The sequence below is a fragment of the Carettochelys insculpta genome, chromosome 7 (assembly GCF_033958435.1).
Source record: "Carettochelys insculpta isolate YL-2023 chromosome 7, ASM3395843v1, whole genome shotgun sequence".
Lineage (NCBI taxonomy): Eukaryota > Metazoa > Chordata > Testudines > Carettochelyidae > Carettochelys > Carettochelys insculpta.
Genome location: NC_134143.1, coordinates 834,533 through 842,166, shown reverse-complemented (window position 1 = coordinate 842,166; position 7,634 = coordinate 834,533). Strand labels below are relative to the sequence as shown.

At 51.1% G+C, this 7,634-nt stretch overlaps 1 non-coding gene across 1 annotated transcript; it reads right to left on the bottom strand.

Moving 5' to 3' along the window:
• Nucleotides 1–349: 349 nt before the first annotated feature.
• TRNAI-UAU (transfer RNA isoleucine (anticodon UAU)) lies at nucleotides 350–423 on the bottom strand. The gene has a single exon. It is a non-coding gene; the product is annotated as a tRNA-Ile (tRNA).
• Between the last annotated feature and the right edge of the window lie 7,211 nt (nucleotides 424–7,634).

Genomic DNA, 7,634 nt, shown 5'->3' with positions numbered 1-7,634 from the left:
GAGGAAAGCAGAAGGGAGGAGTCATCCCAGGCTGCAGCCCACCACAACTCCCCTCCTCTGGGAACCTGCAGCAGGGGGCTGCCAATGCTGACAGCTCCATGGGGGGGGCTTGAAAAACACAGTATCAAAGGTAGAGAGATCCCTGGCCTGCAGACCCCCAGGAAGAGCCTCACCCCCCCACCAGAACCCTGCCCCCACTAGTAGAGGAGCCAGGAGCTGTCAGCAGCTCTGCTATGAGTCCGTCAGCATCACGGATATCATTAGAATGTACATGGTGGGTCATATCAAATACACACATGGACCAGTCCTGTCTGCTAACAGTAGCCAACCCCGAAAAGAGATGGTAACAAGGCACCACTGGGAGTTGAACCCAGGATCCCCTGCTTATAAGGCAGGTGTTTTGGCCAGCTAAGCCATGGTGCCTGTTCCCAGGCAAGTTCTCCTGTCTGCCCCCACCTCACTCCTTGCCGCCCCATCTGGGCCTGCTCAGCTCTGCTTGAGTGGAGATCCTGTCAGGCAGAGGAGCCTGTGGAGTTTAACTCCCAAGGGGGGTGACTCTTTGGACAGGTCTTGGCTAGAAAATTCGGTGGTGTCACTCCATGACTCCATGTAAAAACTGTCACCCCCCCCAGTACAATGTAGACCTCGCTCAGCGCACATATCATCCTGGCAATCAGAGAGCTTTTGTGGTCCACGTTGCTTGGGGAAGGGCAGATTTAGAACTCCTAAGGACGAGGTGATTTCCAGCACAGAAACAAGAGCAGCTTCTGTGACAAACGATATGTTTTTCACAGGTCCCTCCCAGGGCATCCCTGGTCAGAATCCTGCCAGCTGCTCATATTGGGGGAAACAATAAGATAAAGTCTTCCCCTTTTTTCACACACTCTCAGGCATTGCTTTTCTCACAGCTTCACCTCACGCCCGCAAGTTTGGCCCTTGCACTTCAACTCAGCTTTGTCCCTCGTCCCTCTGATGCGAAAGGAAAGAGGCCCAGGGCCAGGCTGACAAGTCAGGGGAAAGCAGGAGGGAGCAGGAGTTGCAGGCTGCAGCCCACCACAGCTCCCCTCCTCTGGGAAGCTGGAGCAGGAGGCAACTAATGCTCACAACTCCATGGGGAGGCTTAAAAACACAGAGAACCAAAGGTGGGGAGAGCCCTGGCCAGGACACAGCCACAAACAGCCTCCCCACCCCCCAGGCGCCAGTAGCATGTGGGGTGGCTGCTGACACGCAGGGACCAGCATGAAGGAACACAAACAATAATTACTGACCAATAGACTTGAATCTATGATCCCTGGACCTCAGCAGAGGAGCACTGAAGTGTCAGCAGCTCTCTTACGAGTCCCTGTCAGCATCTTGGAAACCAGCAGAATGGGCATTGGGGGTTATATCTCACATCCGTGTGGTGCAATGTCCTGGCAGGTTTCCTGAAAGGGCAGTAGTTGGGCACCCCTGGGACAGGAAACCAGGGGTTCCTGTTGAGAAGGGAGGTGTTTTAGCCAGCTAAGCCATGAGGCCTGCCTCAGCCTGAGCTCTGCTGTCTGCCCACACCTGACTCCTGCCAGCCACACCTGGGCCTGCTTCGCTCTGCTGGAGTTTAGATCCTGTCCGGCAGAGGAGCTGGGGAGGTTTAACTCCCAAGGGGGGTGACTCTTTGCACAGCTCCGCGCTAGACAATTGGGTGGTGTCTCTCAGGGGTGTAAAAAACTGTCCCCCACCTCCGGAAGACCTACTCCAGTGCCCAGATTGTCATGGCAACCACAGGGCTTTTATGGTCCACATTGCTTGGGGAAGGCTCTTGGCCAGTGAAGACCCAGAGGACAGGTGTCCTGGGACTGCTGTACTGGGGAAACTGTGGTCAGTGCTGGAAGGTCCCTAGAAATGGGGAACTGGCGACATCTGAAAGATTAGGTCATCAGAGCACATGACCCAGGTTAACCTTTGTTTTAAAGAGAAATCGTTAAGGCCAAGGAGGCCGGGGTCCAGCAGCTTTCGAACCCAAATGGGCTGTTTCTTTGCAGGGAGCAAAATGGAGGGAAATGGAAGAGAGCACTGGAGAAGCTTCGCTCCCGGCCTGACACGGCCTTGGAAAAGAAGGAAAAAAGACACCACTTCTGTTGGAGAACGTGGGCATTTATCCCAAAGCCTCTCGCATGCTAAATGAGCCCTCTGCCAACTGAGCTAATTCCCCTGTGTCTGAACATAATTTCTGACTCGCCGATCTTATTCCAGAGGCCACAGCATCCCTGTGGCTGCCCATGGCTACGGCTGAGGGACACAAAGGCTGTGTGTGCACAGCAGAGTTCTGCCTCAGTAAGCGATTCCAGAAGAGGGATTCCAGAGTTGTCGATTCTGATATCGCAGAGCTACACACAACATGGGTTTGGAAATACTGCTCTGCTATTTGGACATTCAGCATCTACAAACAATGGAACCTGTTTTGAAGCCCATTTGTCAAAAGAACTATTTGAACTAGCTAGAATCATGATCCCAGGAGATGCCCAGCCAGGGCTCTGCTCTCCCTCTCTCCCTCTCTGTCTCCTTTGACCTCCTGGCCTTAGGCAGGAAAAGTCTCTTCTTGTCCTCAGGTCTGGAGAGGAGCAACTGATGTTTCTGTCACCCTCAGAGAGCAAAAGAGGATTTTCTTCTCTTCAGTTCCATCCCCATATGCCCCAAGAGGGCAGAAAAAAACCCTGTGCCAGCTCACTGTCCTCCTCAGCACTCTGTCGTGTCATGTCTTTCCACATCAGCTCCGTTTGTGCCCTGGACCTATAAATGATCTACACATAGCCAGGCAAGGAGGAGCTCTGAATTCGTGTTATTCACTTATACCAGGACAAGGGTTTGAGCGCTCTACCACTTGAGCTAACTCCTCTGCCTGGGAACAACTCTCTTAACCCACTCACCTTGTTCCTGACCCCATACTGGGACTCTTTCTTCCCCTGAATCTTCTCTTTGTTAAGTCATCCCATCTCCTCCTTGCAACGTGTATGCCCAGAAGAGAATCCCATGGTTGAAGAAACCATAGCTCTCTCTCCGACATGATCTGCACAACCACACATTTATCTCCATGGTTCAATGATCCTGGATCTTTTCCTTCAACAGGGAGAATGGCCGAGAGCACTTGAGGACCTCTGGATGCTTCATCCCGATGGGTCACTTCTTCAAAGACTCTTCCTGGGGTTGCTTTGCTTTGTAACTCTTGGCCTTTACACACGAGTGGCCCTGTTTACTTCTTGTCCCTCTTCAAAAGCTTGGGCACCATCCGGTCACACAATGATCTTGAGGCTAAGTGGCCAGGATGTGGTAAGATACTCTTGTGGTGAAAGGGTCAGATCCCATCTTCTTCCTTACCATCAGTATCCTGCAGTCCCCTGCGGCCACTGGGTGAACCAGGAAGTAAGGCAGAAATGGGGCAAAAGAGGAACTCAAGTAGAAGGAAGTTGCCAATATTCCTCCTGCCTCTCAAGGACACTCGCAAAGGCAACAATAGCTGAGAAAAACATTTCCAATAGTGAGGTGATAACTTTTGAGCAGTTGCTGAAATAGCTCAGTTGGGAGAAAATTAGACTGAAGATCTAAAGGTCCTTGGTTCAACCCCAGGCTTCAGCAGAGGTTTTCCTAACATAGGCCCCAGAGCAATTAGTGACTACGTCGGTCCTTGCTGCTGGCAAATGCTCCTGAAAAGGACGTTGTCAGACCTTTCCACACACCTTGGTGCTTGAAGGCTTTTCATTTCTTCTCTTGCTCTTCCTCAGCAAGGGGAGGGTAAAAAGACCCCATTGTGCCCACTCTCATCCAGTCAACTACACAGAACTTGCTGAGAGTTCCCGAAAGTCCACTGCTCCACCCGCTGAGCTAGTGAAAGGCAGCTCTTAGGGCCTCTCACCACCACTTTCTCTAGGTTGGCCTATCCATGTGTCATGGCACATGCCACACAGGTGGATGGCATTGCAGGGGAGGCTCAGAGGAAGCCAGCGGAGATTCTGTGGAGCACTGGTTATCCCAAAAGTTTCCAAGCTGAAATCAGCAACAAACACAGGATGTCATTTGTGTCCTGGCATGTGTTCCTGCTTGTATGGCTGGCCTGGAGCCTGGCCTTCCCTGCCCCTATGAGTGCCAGCAATCAGACAGCCTGCGGTACCTTTCAATGAGCCAAGGGAACACTTTTGTTCTAAGTGAAACAAAAACCATCCACCAACAGCCTTGGCCAGGGAGCCTGTCCTTTCTCTCTGGCTGCTATGAGCAGAGGCCCAAAAAAAAGGACACAGGCTGAGTGGCTGGCAGGGAGCAATCAAGAGACCTGATGGGAGGCAACTTCAGCATTCACAGGTGGTGTGGATGGCAAGTTAAAGGAATGTGGATTGGATAAATGGACAGTAAGATGGATAGAAAGCTGGCTAGAAGGTTGGGCCCAGTGGGACGTGATCAACGGCTCAATGTCGGGATGGCGGTCGGTTTCTAGTGGAGTTCCACTTCGGTTCAGTTCTGGAGCCTGGTCTGTTCAACATATTTATCAATGACCTGAATGAGGGGTTGGATTCCACCCTCAGCAAGTTTGTGGATGACAATGAGCTAGGGGCAGAGGTAGATATGCTGGAGGGTCGGGCTACGGTCCAGAGTGACTTCAACAAATTGGAAGACTGGGCTGCAAAAAATCTGATGAGGTTCAATAAGGACAAGTGCAGAGTCCTGCACCGGGGCCGGAAGAATCCCAAGCGTTGTTAAAGGCTGCGGTCTGACTGGTTCAGTAGTAGTTCTGCAGGAAAAGATCTGGGAGCTGAAGTGGATGAGAAACTGGACATGAGTTAACAGTGTGCCACTGTAGCCAAGAAAGCTAACGGAAAATTAGGTCGCATCAAGAGGAGGGTTGCCAGTAGATGCAGAGAAGTGATTATTCCTTTTTATTCAGGTTTGGTGAGGCCGCATCTGGAGTACTGTGTCAAGTTCTGGGCCCCCAGTTATAGGAAGGATGTGGATACACTGGAGAGGGTCCAGAGGCCGCGACCAAAATAATTAGGGGGCTGGAGCATGTGACCTATGAAGAAAGGTTGAGGGAACTGGGACGGTTTAGTCTGCAGAAGAGAAGACTGAAGCAGGACTTGATAACAGCCTTCAGCTTACTGAAGGGAGGCTGCAAAGAGGCTGGAGAGAGGCTGTTCGCAGTGGTCACGGATGGCAGAACACGGAACAATGGACTCAAGTTGCATTTGGGAAGGTGCAGGTTAAACATGAGGAAAAACTTTTTCACTCGGAGGGTGGTGAAGCATTGGAACGGTCTCCCCAGGGAAGTAGTGGAGTCTCCACCTCTGGAGGTGTTTAAGTCTCGTTTTGACAAAACCTGGCGGGGCTGATCTGATGGGTCTGGTCCTGCCTCGGGCAGGGGGCTGGGCTTGATGGCCTTTTTAGGTCTCTTCCATCCCTGTTCTATGGTTCTAGTGCAGCCACCCCCCTTTGTCCTATGGATTGAACAGCTCTGATAATAGACAAACCCCCAAAGGACCATCACTCCTTTGCTTTCACTTAACCCAGCTCTGCCCTCTCCACCTCAGCTGCTGCTCCTCGCATGGAGTCTTTTCCAGGAGCACACACCCAGCTGGCTGCAGTTCTCTCCCAGAGGCCAAGGGAGGAGGGTTGATCTCACATCACAGGAGCTGAAGAGGGAGAGGGCGGGAAAGGGCCTCTGAGAGAAATCCTGAGCACGGACTTTTCTCATGTGACTGGAGAGGTTGAACTGAGGCTGTTTCTTGTGGCCAAAAAGTGGGTGTGTCAGGAGAGGAGTTTGAAGCTGTGTCTCCCCACAGAGACCTGAACACCCAATTGAGGGCAAGGGAGACACTTTGGTCAGGCACTTGTGAACACTTTGCCACATGCATTTGACTGTTACAAACTTAACTCTTCAACTGTGTGACAGAAGGTTGGAAAGGTTTTTCTTGGGGCCTGGCTAGCTCTATTGGTTGAGAATGAGCTGTTTCCATGCAGTGTCAGGGGTTCAAAGCCCATAGTGGGCAGTTTTCTTCTTGCATTGATTGTCTCATCCCACACAGCAATCTGCTCACACCTTTCACTGACATGTTGGCCTTTGGTAGCAAATGACTGTTCTTGTCCTCAGCTCTAGCAGAAGCGACTACATTACCAATTGCTATTGCCATCATCTTTGGAATATAGAAGAGGATTTTCTTCTCTTCACTTCTGTTTCCACCTGCCCAAGGAGAGAAGAAAACCTCTCACCAGCTGACTCTCCCCCTTGGGTGCTCTGTAGCTTCATGCCCTTGTGCATTCGCTCCAGCTGTGCACAGAGGGTATAAATAAGACACACCTATCCAGGTGAGGGTAAGGAAATGTGGAGCTCATAGCTCATGTTACTCACTTCCAGAAGGGCAAGAGAGTCAGGGTTGAAACGTGTTCTGGGAAAAGCCTTATTGAGAAGGGGAAGATGATAGTTGTGTTCAATAAACATTGGTCCTGCTTGAGGGCCTGTGGCTGTCTGTGGGGCAGGCATGATGGTAAACCTCTTCACAGTGTGTACCATGGATGATTTTGGGGGGAACTTTTGCACATTCTGGGAACAGGAGCAGAGAAGTCACAGGACCTGCAGCTCATAAGCCATTACCCGTGCACAGGCGTAGAGCTGGGTAGAGCAGCAAAGGCGTAACAAGCCTGCACTGCTGTGTGGAAGGGGAAACTGAGGCAGTCCTACTGAGGAGTTTACCTCAGACTGCAAGAGTCAGAGTCCTGAGTGCTGTCCATTACACAAGAGGAGCAGCTGCTTGTGCTTAATTGACACTTTTCTCCCCCAGCTTAATGTGCTCTGCATTTATGCCTTGTTTCCATCTGCTCCCTCTCCTGAGCTGGCAGGGCTGTGACTGTGCTGCTGGGCCTCCTGTGCACTGGGGATGGAGCCTGGGAACACCGTGTCTGCCTCTCCGAAGTGCTGTGGGTGCAAGCAGTGGCTAGAAGAGAAGCCATTGATGGTCTTGCATTTTGGTTTCCTGTTTTGTTGAAGGAGTCCCTGGGCAGTGGCAGGAAACAATGAGTGGATATGAAAATTGATGGTTGGAAGGTCTGGCTGTGTTTCGTCTCCTTGTGAAAAAGGAAATTGGAGATGCGATTGCACCATTGTTATTGGCAAAGTTTTGAAAAGTTCTTGGTGCCCTTTGCTTGCCCATTCTTCAAAGAGAATCTGGCTGATGCACTGGCTCCTGAGAACACTTCAGAAAAGCACCAAACTGTCAGTGTGCGCTGCAGTGTTGTGGTTACCACTATGGGCTAACCTGTAAGTAGTCACTTGTTGAGGAACAGTGCTCTTTTCTCTTGTTTTTTCTTCTCTGGGGCCAACTCATTTCTGGAAGAATCCTTAAGAGCGCTGCCTTTCTCCTCAATGTGGTTTCTTTCCTTTCATGAAACTTTATCATCTAAAGATGGGGCAGAATAAGAGCCAATAAGAGCTCCCATCTCTTGGGTGCTTGGTTGCCACCTACTTTGCAAATATGAGCACAGAAAAATTCCACCCCTCAGTGCGGCAAACTGGCGGTTTCTTCTCAGCTAATGCCAAAGCACGTCCCAGTATTAGGTCAGGGTGATTGTGTGTAAAAACCAGCTGTGCTGGAGAAGGGCTGCTGGGTGTTGACAGGGAC